Below are 18162 nucleotides of genomic sequence, written 5' to 3' on the forward strand. Positions count from 1 at the left end.
TTTTGTTGTTTTAAACCGTCAAGTTTGTGGTCATTTATTTTTTTATTATTTTATTTTATTTTTTTACAATAGCCACAGGAAGCTAAAACAACGGGAAAGCCACCTGGGGTCTGTGCACCCTAGAGAAGCCCTCACTATGTCCTGCACAGGTCCCCTTGGCACACCTCACACTTTGTCAGCCTAACCCCGAGACTTTTCTAATGAAAGGCTCCTGCTCCTAGCACTGTGTAGCAGAAAAAGCACTAGGTAAAGAGTCAGAAGATCTGCTTGGCTTTGAGCAGGTGTCAGTCCATTTATCTGAACTATGGTTTCCCAATCTGATGAGAGCAAGGACCACATTTTGTTCCTGTTTGTCTCTCGGTAGCTAGAATTGTGCTAAGTACATCCACAGTAAGCACTTCTTGTTTGTTGAATAAAAAATAAGGAAATTATTATTACATTTTCCTGCCTGTCTCACAGGGTTGTTCATTGTGGAGCCTAACTTAGAAATGTAAAGTATTTTGAAAGTGGTTATGCAATAAACAAAAGTTAGGTATTATTATTACTAATTTTTTTTTTTTTTTTTTGAGTTGGAGTCTTGCCCTGTCCCCCAGGCTGGAGTGCAGTGGCCCGATCTCGGCTCACTGCAAGCTCCGCCTCCTGGGTTCATGCCATTCTCCTGCCTCAGCCTCCCAAGTAGCTGGGACTACAGGCGCCCACCACCATGCCTGACTAATTTCTTTTTCTTTCTATTTTTAGTAGAGACAGGGTTTCACCGTGTTAGCCAGGATGGTCTCCATCTTCTGACCTCGTGATCCGCCTGCCTCGGCCTCCCACAGTGCTGGGATTACAGGCATGAGCCACCATCACCCCCCAGCAAAAGTTAGTATTATTAACCAAGATGCAGAGCTCTCTGAACTGCGTTACTTGGAATGAGCAAGTTACAGCTGGGACCTGGCCGGCCAGAAGCCAAATCCCTTATGCGCATCTAGAGAGAAAATGCTGCTCAAGGGGCTAAGCAGAACTGGAACCCAGAGGCTGTTTCTGTGTAGGCAAAGAGAATTTTTTTTTTTTTTTTTGAGCTGAGCAGCTGTTCAATCTGCATTTGAATCTGCTCTACTCCCTGTAAATGGCGAGGGACAGGAAGATGAGAATCTAAGAAGCTGTGTTCCAAGGGAGGCTGAGATTGGGAGGATGCAGGTGCATGTGATATCATAAAAAATATATCTGGTCTTTGTCCCCAGTTCCTGGACAGACCTTCGAAAATACTTGGAATTTCCCAACAGGAGTGTCTTTTGTTATTTACAACAAGACCCTTCTGACTACGTTTGAACTTAACGTTAATGTGACTGGTGGTGGGCCCTTAGAGAGTTGAAAGGAAGGAGCTGGTCATGCTATTAATAGAAAGACCACGCATGTGATTGGAAGGTTGGAAGTTCCAGCCTTTCCCCCAACCTCGGTGGAGGAGACAGCAATCAGAAATTAAGTTTAATTACATGGCCAATAATTTAATCAATCATGACAACACAGTGAAAGCCACATAAAAACTCTGGACACTGCATTGCAACGGAGCTTCCTGGCTGGTGAATGTATCAATGTACCAGGAGGATGGTGCATCCCAGCTCCATGAACACCAAAGCTCCTAGGCTGGGGACCCTTCCAGACCTTGCCCTGTGTATCTCTTCATCTGGCTATTCATTTGTGCCCTTTATAATAAAACAGTAATCCAAAGTATAGTGCTTTCCTGAGTTTTGTGTCATTCTAACAAGTTATCAAACTTGAGGGGTTGTATACTGGGAAGATGCAAATTTGTAGTCAAATCAGACAGAAGCATGGGTATCCTGGGGACCACATTTGTGACTGGCAGCTGAGGTAAGGGCGGTCTTGCTGGAGACTTTGCCCTTTAACTTGTGGGATCTGACACTAACTCAGAGTAGTCAATGTTAGAATTGAATTGTGAGACTTCCAGTTGGTGTCAGAGAGCTAGTGTTGGATCTTGGTGTAATATCCAATTCCTTGGACTTCTCCATTTGAAAGTCAACGGCAGAGGAAACAGCCACTGTCTCTGACTGACCAGACTGTAACCATAATAGGTTCATCGCCCAGGGCACAAAGCAAGTCAATACACCAAGACACTGGGTTGCAGCAAAGAAAGAGGCTTAATCATAGGGTCACTGAATGAGGAAATGAGAGGGAGCCTTAAATCCATTTCCTCAAGGATTTTGAAGTTAGGGTTTTTAAGAGTTTTGGAGTGGGCTGAAGTGTGGTCACTGTTTAGTCGAAGAGGGCAGAGCGAAATCTTGGGACAGGGAAATGAAGAAACTATTCTCATGCTGGTCCCATTTCTCTGTTGGGGTCTTTAAACTGGTTGCTGGAATTCAGGATCTGAAAAACATCTTAAGCAATCCTTAAACAAAAGCCTTAGGAGTCTAACGTCAGAGGTCTTGTCTATAGGAACAATGGGGATGCAAATGGGTTAATCTAGTGCTGCATGACTTAGCAAGAAGGAAGTGGATCAGAGTGAAGCCTGAATGATGATTTATTATAACTCTGTTTCTGTCTAGAACCTGGCATGCAGTTTTCAGCAACCCTGTGGGGACAGTTTCAAGACAAGAAGGAATATGGTAGTGTGGACTGAGCACAGGGATTTAGGCCATGTGGGTCCTAGCTCTGCTTCTGCCAGTAGCTCCAAGCAATGCCTTACCCTCCCTAGGGTCCTCATCTACAAAATGAGAGAACTTAGTTACACATCAGAGTCATCTGAGAAGCTTTAAAAATGCAGTCTCTTCCAGCTCCATTCTTCAGAATTAGAGTCTTGGGACTAGGTCCCAGGGATCAGCATTTCAGAGTTTTGAAATCTCCCCAAGTGACTCTAATGCAATTAATGGGTAGTTGATTGACTCAGGGTTTCCTCATGGCCCCTGATGATAAGAACAGCCTGGGCCACACCGTAAATCTACTAAATCAGACTCTCCCTACTAAATCAGGAGGGACCTGGGAACTGGTGTTTTTAACAAATGTTCCAGGTGATTCTTAACAACTGATATAGTTTGAATAAGTACCCTTCCAAATCTCAGGTTGAAATGTGACTCCAATGGTGGAGCTGAGCCTAGTGGGAGGTGTTTGGATACCTCCTGAATGGCTTGGTGCCCTCCCCTTGGTAATGAGTGAGTTGTTGCTCTATTAGTTTATACAAGAGCTGGCTGTTTAAAAGGACCTGGCACCTCCTCCCTTCTAACTCTTGCTTCATCTCTCACCAGGTGACACCCCTGCTCCCCATTCACTGTCCGCTATCAGTAAAAGCTTCCTCAGACCTCACCAGAAGCTGGACAGATAGATGCTCATGCCAAGCTTGTACAGACTGCAGAACCATGAGCCAAATAAACCTCTTTTCTTTATAAATTGCTCAGCCTCAGGGGTCCCTTTATAGCAATGCAAGAATAGACTAACACAGCAACCCAGAAGTTTGTGGAGTGAAATCTAAAGCAGTGCTTCTAAAAGTGAGATCCTAGGACCAGCACCACCTGTACCACATGCATCACCTGGGAACCTGTTAGAAAAGCAAAGCCTCAGGCTCCATCCCAGACCACCTCAGGCAGAAGCTCTGGGGGTGGGGTCCAGGAATCTGAGATTTAACAAGCTCTCCAGGTGATGCTGATGCATGTTCAGTTTGAAAACAATGGACCCAGAGAGCCTCTAAAGTGCAACCTGCACTGACAATTTTAGTCCAAAATCTTGCATGGGTAATTTAATCTCTACATCCTGTGGATTCAGTAAAGTCCTTTTCTGGCAACCAGAAAGCTCAGTCTCTCTGGAGGCTCTCATGTGGTCTCATTTTGAGCCTAAGATCAATCGTGAGACCTTACTCTCCATCAAGACTGATTGGGAGACTCATGTATGCTGTTCTCTAGCCAAAAGGCAGGGTAGAACTGCTTTCCACTATTGATTACAAAAGAATCAGCCTTCCAGAAGAAAAATCTACTCCCTTCATGGAACCTCCTCATTGCAGCAGCTGCTTGGGCACTATTTTCTCCTGTAGGCAGGTAAAAATATGTGCAGGCTTTTCTGGCTTGGATCGTACAGTCTCTTTAAAGCTTACAGACTCTGACGATGATGATGATGATGATGATGATGATTATTATTATTATTATTTTGAGATGGAGTCTTTCTCTGTCGCCCAGGCTGGAGTGCAGTGGCGCAATCTCGGCTTACTGCAAGCTCCGCCTCCCGGGTTCACGCCATTCCCCTGCCTCAGCCTCCTGAGTAGCTGGGACTACAGGTGCCCGCCACCACGCCTGGCTAATTTTTTTGTATTTTTAGTAGAGACGGGGTTTCACCATGTTAGCCAGGATGATCTCTGTCTCCTGACCTCGTGATCCGTCTGCCTCTGCCTCCCAAAGTGCTGGGACCACAGGCGTGACAGACTCTGATTATTAAAAGAAAATTGGGAGATCATGTAGTCGAATCCTATTTTACCAATTAAGACACAGAGGGGATGGGAGCTAGTTAATAATTTTTCCATAGTAACAGACATAGTAACACAGTAGGTTTGTAGGGAAGCTGAACTTAGACCTTCAGGCTTATTTCACTGAGCCACGCTACTTCAGGTGTTCTCAGCAAAGCATGGGAAGTAACAAGTGTTTGAAACCCTAAGACGCTGCAACCTTAGTGTAGCTTTGGGTGCCATCCATCCACATTCAGAGAATTCAGGGTCTACAGAAACAGTGTGGATTTGGATTCCTGTTGGCACAAGGAGGCAACTTAGAGGAACAGGGGAGAACATGGTTTTTCCAGGACGAGTTAATGCTACATAAATAGCAGATCTTGCTGTAAAGGTTCTGTCACATGCCAGGTGCTTTTTTCCTTCAAAATAACCCTGTAAGGTGGGCATAATTATCCCAGTTTTACCAATGAGGAAATGATGCACAAGGAGGCTGTGTGCACTGATCGAGCCCAGTGAACAAAGACAGGATTAAAACACCCGGCTCTGATTCTCATGCTCTTCTTGGGACACCATACTGCTTCCTGATGAGTTGGTTTTAAACCCGCGATTGATCTATTTCAGTCTCTAAATCAGTGACTCTTAACCTTGACTGCAGGTTAAAATTGTGCAGATCTTTAAAAAAAACACTAATAGCTACTGCCCTCCCTTCCATCCCTATTAAAAAAGAAAGAAGCTCTGGGAGTGAAACCAGGATATTGGTATTTTTTTTTAAAGCTCCCCCAGGTAAAGTGAATGTGCAAACAGAGATGCAAGCCACTTTTACATGATCAATTTGCCTCAAAGTAATTTAGCTAACCAGGAATAGATACTGTTTTTGAAGATAGTGGTGGTAATTTAATTAAGTTACTCAAACTATGATTGAATTATATTTAGACACTAGGTAAGAGGGGAAATGGGGAGGACAAGGAAGAGTTGACTTTTGTTAACTGGTTTGTTGGGGAACATGCATGAAGGATTTGCTGATTATCTGCAATGCAGCTCATCTGAGGACCAAGCCCCCTGCCTCCACCCGACCCCCAGGATTCCCTGGAGCACAGTGTTATTTTGGTGTTTGAGAACTTATGCATGTTTAAAAGTAATTAAAGAAAATTAAAAGTTATTTGTTCTGAACATTATTTTACTGAGAGAAGAATTCTCTTTAAAAACCTAACAAGTTTACTATTTAAAGGATTTTGAATCGTGTTCCTAGGCTAAAGACAGAAGAAAGGACCTCATGGTAAAATGTTGGGTCTTGCCCAAAGGGCTTTTGAAGTAATGGCGTGTCCATTAAGGTCACAAAGAGATCTTTAACAGAGGTCTTTCTTTAAGGAAATCGGTACCTCCCCCACTTTAATTAAAGCTTCCTGGTGTGAGACATGCTTTTAGGAATTCTAGTCTTTTTGGCTTGATTCTCTCTCTTTTTTTTTTTTTTTTTTTTTTTTTTGGCTGCGATGGGGTCTCATTCTGAGGCCCAGACTGGAATGCAGTGGTAAAGTATAGCTCACTGCAGCCTCAACCTCCCAGGATCAAGTGATCCTCCCATCTCAGCCTCCCAAGTAGCAGGGACTACAGGTGTGCCCCAACGGCCTGCTAATTAAGAAAAAAAAAAATGTCCAGACAAGGTGTCACCATATTGCCCAATCTAGTCTGGAACTTCTGGCCTCAATGCTCCTTCCACCTTGGCCTCCTAAAGTGCAGGGATTACAGGCATGAGCCACCAAGCCCAGATTTTGGCTTGATTCCCGAAATGCTTATTTCTACAGAACCTGGGAGGAACGAAGCCTCTACTTAAGAGCTTTGAAGATTCAAGCAGTGAGGAGCCCCATAGAGCCCCCACCTCCTACACATCAAAGGCCCCCTTACCTCCTTCTTCACACAACAACACATTGATAAGATGGCAAAACCCAACCACTAACTGCATCCCCACAAAACTGCCATCTGCTCTTAAACTATTTCGAACTGAACCAAAAAAAAGTTTATAGATACACATATTTGTATTTTTTTCTGCCTGAAATTTTTTGTGCCTTATTTACTTCAATGGCATTTACTTAGTCTTACTTCATTTCAGTAATCGAATTTTTATGTTTTTTTCAATAAAGAACTATGCCAATTTTGGGGGGCTTCCTTTACCTTTCCAGATCAAAAGAGAAGGTTCAAAAGTCTACAATTCAGAGAGAAGCATTCTAAAAAAATATCTTTGAGAAGGACTCAAGTTATTAAAATAGAATTCTCGGCCTGGAGGAAACTAGCTTTGGGGTAACCTATTAACTGTTGACAATTGTCTTCCCTGGAGGATTCAAAGATTACTCTTTGGAAGATGGTAACCACCTATTTTGCACACTGGCTGAAGAAAAGAACAAAGGAATTGTAGTTACATTGCCACAGAAGGAACTTAGGGAGATCTGTAGAAGGAGGAGCTTCCCTGTTGAAAGAGGTGGAACAGCAAGAACTCTCTTCTTTGAAGCTTTATGGAGAAAGACAACACACCCTCTCATATTAACATTAGTTATTCTTGAGGGTATGAGAATTAGTGGAGACCTTTTCACTTTACAATGATAGAAACACAACTAGCTCTATTTTATTTTATTTTTTGAGACAGGGTCTAGTTCTGTCACCAAGGCTGGAGTGCAATGCCAGAATCGTGGCTCACTGCAGCCTCGACCTCCCTGGGCTTAGGTGATCTTCCCACCTCAAGCTCCTGAGTAGCTGAGACTACAAGCATGCCACCATGCCCAGATTATTTATATATATATATATATATATATATATACACACACACACACACACACACACGTACATATGTGTATATATGTACGTGTGTGTGTGTGTGTATATATAAACTTTTTGTAGAGACAGGATTTCGTCAATATTGGCCAGGCTACAATTTTTTTTTTAGAGATGGGGTCTTGCTATGTTGCCCAGGCTGGTCTTGAACTCCTGAGCTCAAGTAATCCTCCTGCCTCAGCCTCCCAAAGTGCTGGGATTACGAGTGTGAGCCACTGCACCTGGCCACTTAATTTTAAATGGGGAAATAGTTGGCTCACATGAATGAATGTCCCAGGGTCAGGCTACAGGCATCACTGGTTTCAGGGGGTCTAATAACAGCCAAGGGCACTCTTCTCATTCCATCTCTCACTCTGTTTGGCTTTATGATCTGAAAGACTTTCTCTTTGTGAGGCAAGATGGCTGGGGCAGCTTCCAGCTTACTCGACTCTTAAAGCTCCTTTCCCAAGATCTACATTAACGCAGGATTCTGACTGGCCTCAGGTCTGTCCCTAGAGCATGCGCAGTTCCAGAGCAATCCTGTCAGTCAGACTGGGTTGTGAACCTGCCCTCATGGCAGAGGAAGTAAGAACTCTTGACTGACAGGACCCACAAACCATATGAAGTGTAGGATAGTTCCAAAGGAAAAGAGGCAGAACAGACAGAAAAAGAGCATGTCTACTGCAGAGGATACATCAGGACAGAATTCCTCCTGTTCTTCTGCAAACACATGCTGACAATTGTGAGCAGAAGTTGTAGCAGAGTGCACTGATGCCCCAAACCCCAAAGATGACAACTAAATATGTACATATATGTTTGGCTGAACCTTTAATTTGGAGTATCATCTTTTTCAGTATTTTTGTTTTCTGGTTTTGTAAGGTTTTTTTGGGGGGCGGGGCATGGTGGGGTGCCAAAATCGTAAGTTCCCGCTGAACTAGTTAAAAATGAGGCCAGGCACAGTGGCTAACATCTGTAATCCCAGCACTTTGGGAGGCCAAGTAGGTGGATCACCCGAGGTCAGCAGTTCAAGACCAGCGTGGCCAACATGGTGAAACCCTGTCTCTACTAAAAACACAAAAGATTACAGGCATCCATAATCCCAACTACTTGGGAAGTCGAGGCAGGAGAATCACTTGAACCCAAGAGACGGAGGTTGCAGTGAGCCGAGATCACGCCATTGTACTGCAGCCTGAGTAACAGAGCGAGACTCCATCTCAAAAAAAAAAAAAAAAAAAAAAGGAAAAGTGTGTGTTTTTTCCCTATCTTTCAGCCACCGTTAACTAATCTGAGCCTGATTTGGTGTGAGTCCATGGACCATGACTTTCCATGAGGAATTTCCTACTGGCCTAGTATCTCTCTCCACCTATCACCATGTTGCAGGGGCCAGATGACTGCCCACCAAAGAGACCTTGGCTCTCTTTCTTCGAGTCCAGACCTCAAACTTCCCTGGCTCCAGAGAGGAAGAAGTCCAAGACTCCCATCCTCTGAAGTACCAAGCTGATTGACAGTGACCTTGCTCCCAAGCCCAAGGAATACAGTAACAATTGTTAACAGTGCTTTTGCCAAAGTCTGGCTCATTTGACTTAACTAAAACCATGTGTATCCTTCAGGGTTCTGAGAGGACACAGAATTCATCACAGGTGAATGAAGACTCTCTTCATTCCTCAAATGGAGAGATTTTATGAAGAACTATTTACAGATGTGTGAGCAGGATTATGGAAACACATCAGAGATTAAAGATATGCAGAGATTAGCAACGTTGGAAGTTATTAGCACCCCAAAATTCGAAAGACAAGGAACAAATAGAGTTACCAGAGCTGGGTGAGAGCTGGAAGGCAAAGGCGAGGCCACCTGGCAGATGCTGAAGTCATGAAAAGAGGTTTCCATTTGTCCTCTCCCCCCACCCTCTGATGCCCTGCCACTGTCTCCCGGGATCAAATCGACCTGGCAGTCAGCCAGCAAGAGGCTGTAGAGATGCACACTACAGGGATCAGTGTCCCATGGCATAGAACAGAGTAGAGATGGGCAGAGAATGGACTGGGGAAGGGAGTGGGGCAGAGAGAGAATAACCTGCACATCAGTGGAAACTCTGGCACACCCATGAAATTGCAACATCCGAACTTAGGTACTTCTAGAATGTTTCCTCCATGATCAGCAAAGGGGAGGCTAAATCTGCATCTCTCTCCTGGCCCATGTGCACACATGTGTATGAGTACATGTGAGCAGGGCACACTGGTTAAAGATTCTGAAATCAGACTGATCTTGGATCTTAGCCCTGTGACTCACTAGTTCTATGATCTTGGATAAGTTGCTTAATTTCACTAAGCTTTATTTTGCTCATCTATAAAATGAGGATAATAATAATACTCAGCTTAAATGGGTTTTATGCCAATTAAATGAAATAGTCCCTGTAAAGTGCTCAACACAGTGCGTGACACGGAGTAAAGACACCGAGCAGCCCTCAGTAGAGGCTGATCCTTTCTGAGTCCCTCTTCCACAAAGAGGATCACCCATCTGCCCAAAGCAAACAATTTTTAGGACCAATCTACTCTAAATTCAAATTAGAGGCAAGACAGACGATCATTTTTCAAGCCTGCAAAGACTCAGTCCTGCTAAGAATGCACTGAACCTATATCTTACATGAAACATCTGCATTGCAGACAATAGGGTGACATCAGGGCCCCCTCAAACAGAGGGCAGTGATTGCTTCACATCTACCTGACCAAGGGCCCATTGGTGATTTTCCCCAAATGAAGAAAGTGGTCCATAAATAATAGAAAATTACTAGCAATGTTAAAATCATACTTTTCCATCACTCATGATAAGAGAAATACAAATCAGTAGCCCTGGCACGGTGGCTCACGCCTGTAATCCCAGCACTTTGGGAGACCGAAGTGGGCGGATCACCTGAGGTCAGCAGTTTGAGACCAGGCTGGCCAACATGGTGAAACCCCATCTCTACTAAAAATACAAAAAAAATTAGCCAGGCATGGCTGTGCGTGCCTGTAATCCCAGCTACTTGGGAGGCTGAGGCAGGAGAATCACTTGAACGCAGGAGATGGAGGTTGCAGTGAGCCGAGATCAGGCCGTAGCACTCCAGCCTAGGCGACAGAGCAAGTAGACTCCATCTAAAAAAAAAAAAAAGAAAAAGAGAAAAATACAAATCAAAACTACAGTAAGATACCACCCACTCCTTACCATTAAGATCATTACTATTAAAAAACAAAACAAAACAAAACAAAAAAAACAGAAAATGAGTGTTGGCAAGGATGTGGAGGAATTGGAACCTTTGTGCACTGTTGGTGGGAATGTAAAATGGTTATAGCCACTGAGGAAAATAGTATGGAGGTTCTTTAAAAAATTAAAAATAGAATCACCATATGATGCAGCAATTCTACTTTGGACTACGCACTCCCAAAGAATTGAAAAGAGGGTCTCAAAGAGATAGTTGTATACCTATGTTTATGGCAGCATTATTTACAATAACGAAGATATGGAAGCAACCCAAGTGTCTATTGACAGAGGAATGAATAAGCAAAATGTGGTCTATACATGCAATGGAATATTATTCAGCCTTAAAAGGGAAAGAAATTCCGACATGTTCTACAACATGGATGAACTAGGAGGACATTATGCTAAGTGCAATAAGCCAGACACAAAAGGATAAAATATTGTATGATTCTACCTAAATGAGGTGATTAGAGTAATCAAAATCATACAGACAGGCAGTGTAACGGTGGTTGTCAGAATGAAGGGAGGGGGCATGAGGAGTTACTATTTAATGGGTGTTGAGTTTCTGTTTTACCAGGTAAAGAGTTATGTAGATGAATGGAGGTGATGGTTGAACAACATTATGAGTGTATTTAGTACTATTAAACTATACACTTAAAAATGGTTAAGATGAATTAGTTGGGCACGAGGCGGGTGCCTGTAATCCCAGCTACTCGAGGGGCTCAGGCAGGGGAATTGCTTGAACCTGGGAGGCAGAGGTTGCAGTGAGCCGAGATCGTGCCACTGCACTCCAGCCTGGCAAAAGAGCAAGCCTCTGTCTCAAATAAAATAAAATAAAAAATAAAAAAATAAAATGGTTAAGATGGCAAATTTTGTTGTGTGTATTTTACCACAAAAAATTTAATAATATTTAAATATGGTCTCACTCTATTGCCTAGGTTGGAGTGCAGTGCTGCAGTCACAACTCACCGGAGCCTTGACCTGCTGGGCTCAACTGATCCTCCCACCTCAGCCTCCTAAGTATTATTGATAGGTTGAATAAAAGATACCAATTTTACACAGACATACTTGCTATTTTTAACACAGTTTCAGATTTAGGCCCTACAAACAGAGGAATTCTGATCAGTTCTAGTTCATGTAATTCCCATGAGGTACCACCACACCTGGTGAATTTTTTTTTTGTAGAGACAGGGTCTTGCTCTGTCACCCAGTCTGGTCTGGTGTTGAGCTCCTGGGCTCAAGTAATCCTCCCGCCTCAGCCTCCCATAGTGCTGGAACTACAGGTGTGAACCACTATGCCTAGCCCATAATTTTTTTAAAAAAGGTACTTTTCCAACTTCAAAAAACAAAACAGAACAAAATGTCAGTCTGTTCAGGCTGCCGTATCAGGCTAGGTGACTTAAACAACAGAAATTTATTTTCTCACAGTTCTGAGGACTAGAAGTTCCAGATCAAGGTCTGGCTGGGTCAGGTTCTGGTGAGGGCTCTCTTCCTGGCTTGCAGAAGGCCGCCTTCTTGTTGTGTGCTCACAGGGCTTTGTCCTGGTGTGTGCATGTTGAGAAAGCAAACTCTCTCCTCCTCCTCCTCTTAAAAGGCTACCAATTCTGCCACATTAAGACCCCATCTTTTTTACTTCACTTACCCTTAATTACCTCCTAAAAGGCCTATCTCCAAACACAGTCATATTGGGGTTTGAGCTTCAACATATGAATTTGGGGGGACACAATTCAGTCCATAGCACAAAACAAACCTGTAATTTTACAAGTCACTTAATTACCAAAGTTCTTCGGACCTCCTCAAAATACCCCTGTCATCAAAACAGTCTCATGAGAAGCCGTCAAGTCTACTTATGAGGCAACAGCATAACTTTTAAGCACATATCCAACAGAAATGTATCCATGTACTCACCAAAAGACACATGAAAGAATGTTCGTAGCCCCAAACAGAAAGCACCCCGAAAATCCATTTCAGGCAGAATGGATAAACGAACTCCAAGATACCCACGCAACAGGAGATAGCACAGAGGTGAGAGGAGCAGCAGGATGGATAAACCTTACAAACAAAATAGAAGCAGCGGCACGGTAAAGTACATATTGTATTGTTCTATTAGGTCAAGATCACTATTAGGCAAAATTACGGTCTAAGAGTCAGAAAAGTGGTTACCCTTGGGAGAGGGAAGTGATGACTTTCTAGCAATGTCCTACTGTTCTACTTCTTTTCTGTTTTCTTTTCCTTTTATTTATTTATTTATTTGTTTATTTATTTATTGAGACAGCCTCGCTGTCGCCCAGGCTGGAGTGCAGTGGCATGATCCCTGCTCACTGCAACCTCTGACTCCCAGGTTCAAGTGATTCTCCTGCCTCAGCCTCCCGAGTAGCTGGGATTACAGGTGCGCGCCACCAAGCCCAGCTAATTTTTTTTGTATTTTTAGTAGAAATGGGTTTCGCCATGTTGGCCAGGCTGGTCTTGAACGCCTGACCTCAGGTGATTTGCCCGCCTCAGCCTCCCTAAGTGTTGGGATTACAGGCGTGAGCCACCAGGTCCAGCCCTAATGTTTCTTTTCTTGGTATGGGCGCTGGTTACACAGGTGAGCTCACGTTGCCAAAATTCATCCAGACTCATGGTTTATGCACTTTTCTCTATGTATATGAGACATCAATAAAATTGGCTTTAACGGAGGCTTGAATCCCTCAAGGTCTGGCATCTGATTCTAGGCATATCCAGCTTTCCTGGTCCTCCACATGTGTCCACTATCGGCTGCCTCTCACGTGCTTTTTGTAGAACTTGGGCAAGAGGTCATGGTGGGAAAAAAAATGCAAGAGAACAGCTGCAAAATCCCACAGGAGAAGGAAAAGCACCGAGCTAGCTGGGAAACTGAATGAAGCCAGAGTGGATGGCTGGGCTGGCGGGAGCACAGCACAAGGGAATTTTGGCAAAATGAGGGCAAAATTAAACAATATAGTGAAAGAATGGGGTTTAGGGGGATTATTTGCAAAACCAGATAAAAAGGACAGAGTGGAAAAGGCAAAACGTTATTTTGGCCCCATCAGTGCAGTATCGTATCTGCACATAACGTAAATTTGAGAGGGAAAAACCAGGTTTCCGGAGAGCGAATGCAAATCAGTGGAGGCTGGCTCGGTGCTCATTTGCATTTGAATGCTTGGAACATTCCCTGCGAGACGAGATGTGCAGAACATTCCGCCGCCGTCTCACCCAGCAGACAATGCTGATGTTTGTGCTGTCACCAGTGGGCTTGTTCGTAATAATATCAACCTCTTTTAAAATTAAGGGAAGGCAAATGAATATTTATTCTCTGTAATCAGTCTGTGTGGCACTTCGTGGCTGAACCGACAGAATTGTGTTCACCAGACCCCAAAACTTTTTTACAGCCCCATCTATAGATATGATCAATACACACAGGGCCAGAGAAGTATGTTATACTCTTAACAAAAAAGAAAAGCAGGCAGGCCAGGCGCGGTGGCTCACGCCTGTAATCCCAGCACTTTGGGAGTTCAAGGTGAGTGGATCACCTGAGGTCAGGAGTTTGAGACCAGCCTGACCAACATGGAGAAACCTCCTCTCTACTAAAAATACAAAAATTAGCTGGGCGTGGTGGCAGGCACCTGTAGTCCCAGCTACTCAGGAGGCTGAGGCATGAGAATCGCTTGAACCAGGGAGGCGGAGGTTACAGTGAGCCGAGATCGTGCCACTGCACTAGAGTCTGGGCAACAGACCAAGACTCCATCTCAAAAAAAAAAAAAAAAAAAAAAAAAGCAGGGGTGGGCAGTACTGGGGTCTGGGGTTTACCACCACTGCACTAGCGTCTGGGCAACAGACCGAGAACCCATCTCAAAAAACAAACAAACAAAAAGGCCGGGCGCGGTGGCTCACGTCTGTAATCCCAGCACTTAGGGAGGCCGAGGCGGACGGATCACGAGGTTAGAAGATCGAGACCATCCTGGCTAACACGGTGAAACCCGGTCTCTACTAAAAAATATTAGCCGAGCGTGGTGTCCTGAGCCTGTAGTCCCAGCTACTCGGGAGGCTGAGGCAGGAGAATGGCGTGAACCCGGGATGCGGAGCTTGCAGTGAGCCGAGATCACGCCACTGCACTCCAGCCTGGGCGACAGAGCGAGACTCCATGTCAAAAAAAAAAAATGCAGAGGTGGACCGTGTTGGGGTCTGAGGTTTTACCACTGAAAGCTACCTGCAAAAAGGGACTACCTAGAAAAGCATCACCCTGGAATTTTAGCATAACCTTTTCAAAACCAACTACTAACCACCAAGCACTGTTTTATGAAATTTGCAGGCATCATGTGTCATTCTCACAGCTGTTAGGACTTCAATGATGTTATAAGGAAGTTGGGGCTCAGAGAAGCTACAGAACTTACCCAAGGACACACAGCCATCACGTGAGTGACTGAAGTGTTCGGCTCCATTTGACTCCTATGTTATGTTCTTTGCGTTCTGCCCTATGGTCTCCGAGAATGACTGAAATTTTAAAGAGATCGGTAAGTTGAGAATGAGTGTAAAGACAGCAGAATCTGGGGGAAAAGATTTTTCTCTTAAGGCAAGAAAGCAGATACAGGAGCAAGGTTTAGAATATTCTACTCAAAGTTCTCTCAGCTCTTGCTGCCTGGTAAGGAGGCTGAGAAGACCTAGAGAGAAATTTGGTGTTTTTTCCTGAATACCCTTTCTAGTTACAACTACCAGAGAGGGAGAGGCAGGCTTAAAGGAGCCCTCCAGGAGCCCCACACCAGGCACCCCAACAGCATGTGCTGTAGCAATTTCTTGGGATCAAACGAGAGGGCTTTTGAGCTAGGCTGGTAGGGGAGAGACCCTGGACGAACATGCAGGTGACCAGCAGGCAGAGTCTGTGTCGTGTGTCACCCACCTGAGATATCCACAAATCATAGAAGCAGTGGATTTCAGTGACAAATATCAGCTTCTGGAAAAGGTGAAAAATTTGAGGGACACTTTGGAATGTTCTAGATAATTAGAGAGAATGAGAGGTTTGTAGACAAGATAAGAGAAGTAATCCAATAGAAAAGTCAAAAAGAAATGAGCTCAAGCAGGCAGAGATGTAATTTGGTGCTCAAAATTTGACAAGTAGGGTTAGGTGCCTGCAGCAGAAGGAAGACGGGAAACCACTAGACACCATGGAGAAATAGAAATAGAGGCAGAGAGACTGTCAAAGTGAAGTTTGAAAGTCATTCCCAAAGGCCCCTTTCCAGGGCTTATAAAAGGTGCTAACAATGTATCCAGATGATCATAGAAGAACAAAACTGGAGGGGGGATGTTTTAATTGGAGGGGAGGTCAATGGCTTTTCATTACAACTTCCCTTCTCTCCTGCTTCCCCATCTAGCAGGTGGCTCTGCAATGGTCATGGGCTGGATAAGGGGAATTTGAGTTGGGGATACATTTAGTCTGGGTTTAAGGGGATACACACACACACACACACACACACACACATATATATATGTAGTTTTTTTGTTTGGTTTTACTTTTTCATTGAGACAGAGTCTCACTCTGTTGCCCAGGCTGGAGTGCAGTGTCTTAATCTCGGCTCACTGAAACCTCTGCCTCCCAGGTTCAAGTGATCCTTTCACCTCAGCCTCCCGTGTAGCTGGTATTACAGGCACCCACCACCACACCAAGCTTATTTTAGTATTTTTAGTAGAGATGGGGGTTTCACTGTGTTGGCCAGGTTGGTCTCGAACTCCTGACCTCAAGTGATCTGCCCACCTTTGCTTCCCAAAGTGCTGGGATTACAGGTGTGAGCCACCACACCCAGCCTGTATATGATTTTAATCACTTCCATGTGTAGTCATTTCAGTGGAGGAATAATTCCAGAAATATACCTAACACTGACTGTGCTGACTTACTTAGCATCATAACTTAAGATACAAGACCAGAAGTTGCATCAGAATATAAATGAATTCACCACAACTGGCAGGAAAGTATCTGGATAGTGGAGAAGAAATAAGCTTTGAGATGTTTGGAGCCAAGCTAGTCTAGGAAAGTTCTAATCATCACATGAGTAAAATTGAAGTAGAGAATGACTTGGTTCGCATCAATGCCTAGTCAAAATTGAAGCTCTCTCTTGTCAGGGAGATACTCGATAATGCAACATATACAACTATAAACTCACCTTAAATATACATTTTTTTCTTTTTTGATGGAAATTACATGAAATCGAATTGATCAGAATTCCTCTTTTTGTAGGGCCTAAATCTGAAACTGTATTAAAAATAGCAAGTATGTCTGTGTAAAGTTGGTATCTTTTATTCAACCTAGCAATAGTAAGAAACACATTCTGATGATCTATGGTAGAGGAAAGATACAATTATCTTCCTATTCTCTCTATAGAAAATGGTATTACAAAATTGCTGTCATACAAAGACGCGACCGAAGAGTAGGCAGTCAGAAAATTAGGAAAAATGTATTACAAAGGCATGTCAGGAAATTAAAAAATAAAATAGTGTCATTTTATGGCTTCAGTGATGTTTACAGTGTTAGCTTTTTAAAATTCATGACTGTGGTTTATTTTCACATTCTAAGTACATATTCATTTTGCATCTAATTTTAAATTTATATTTTTCTATTCTTCTTTTTTTTTTTTTTTGAGATGGAGTCTCGCTCTGTCGCCCAGGCTGGAGTGCAGTGGTGCGATCTCAGCTCACTGCAAGCTCCGCCTCCCGGGTTCATGCCATTCTCTTACCTCAGCCTCCCGAGTAGCTGGGACCACAGGCGCCCGCCACCACGCCCGGCTAATTTTTTTGTATTTTTAGTAGAGATGGGGTTTCACCATGTTAGCCAGGATGGTCTCGATCTCCCGACCTTGTGATCCGCCTGCCTCGGCCTCCCAAAGTGCTGGGATTACAGGCGTGAGCCACCGCGCCCAGCCCCTCTTTTTCTTAAAGAAGGCCTGAAAAATTGAATAAGCTTCAAGTGTACATCACCCGGCCCCACCTCTGACTAAGGAGGATGAACCAGAGGGGAAGATCCTCCAAGCCAGCTTGCAATGAGGGATCTTCTATCAACCCAGGCTGGTGGCTGACACCCTTGGATGGATGACTGATCAGTGGGTGTGCTCAGGCGTAAGGTGTGGCAACAGACAGTTGAAGCTATGACAACATCTGATAAGGTCTCCTCCGGCCTGTAATTTTTGGAAAGTGGGTGAAGTTTTTTTGTTGGGAGCAGCAGGACTGCCCCAGAATCCTTGAAACCAAACCATGCCTGGCTTCCCAATAAAGGAAGTGGCACTTAAGAAAACTCAAGGAAGCAGAAGACGTGTCAGTAAAACCTATCTCCTAAAATTCCGGACAAAGTGTGATTCCAATCCTATGATGTGCTGGGCTCTTCCATGGCCCGAAGGAACTTTTGTTCTCAAAACTTTGGGATTTGTTTCTTCCATATTTAATCACAGGCAGGCACACAGTGACCTCCATAATAGGGTACTCCAACCCATTACACCTTGACTTTCCTGAGAGTTAGTGCTTGGAAGCGAATTCAAATTAATGATCTGGCTACATGATGGCAGGATTAACCTTTAAAGTGGTTGCAATGACCATGATTTACATCATCTATTTAACCATTTTTCAATAGAATTAATATTTAGAAGGCAAGTGGGGAGAAATAAATTACATCTTATGGCTTTTTGTGAACACCAGGCTTAGCGCGCAGAAGAATAAAATTAACATTA

The 18162-nt window shown here is 43.8% G+C and overlaps 1 long non-coding RNA gene across 3 annotated transcripts in view; it reads left to right on the top strand.

The window, feature by feature from the left end:
• The window catches only part of LOC104004250 (uncharacterized), a 95865-nt gene that overhangs the window by 59753 nt on the left and 17950 nt on the right, over positions 1-18162 (top strand). The window contains exon 4 of one of the 3 annotated variants that reach the window (XR_010159405.1): positions 14766-14868. The exons of 1 other annotated variant lie outside the window; for it this stretch is intronic. This is a non-coding gene — a long non-coding RNA (uncharacterized LOC104004250). Of the gene's footprint in view, positions 1-14765; positions 14902-18162 lie in introns of those variants that run through there. One more of the 3 variants, XR_008536611.2, reaches the window with a different exon arrangement.

Source organism: Pan troglodytes, chromosome 7 (genome assembly GCF_028858775.2).
Source record: "Pan troglodytes isolate AG18354 chromosome 7, NHGRI_mPanTro3-v2.0_pri, whole genome shotgun sequence".
Lineage (NCBI taxonomy): Eukaryota > Metazoa > Chordata > Mammalia > Primates > Hominidae > Pan > Pan troglodytes.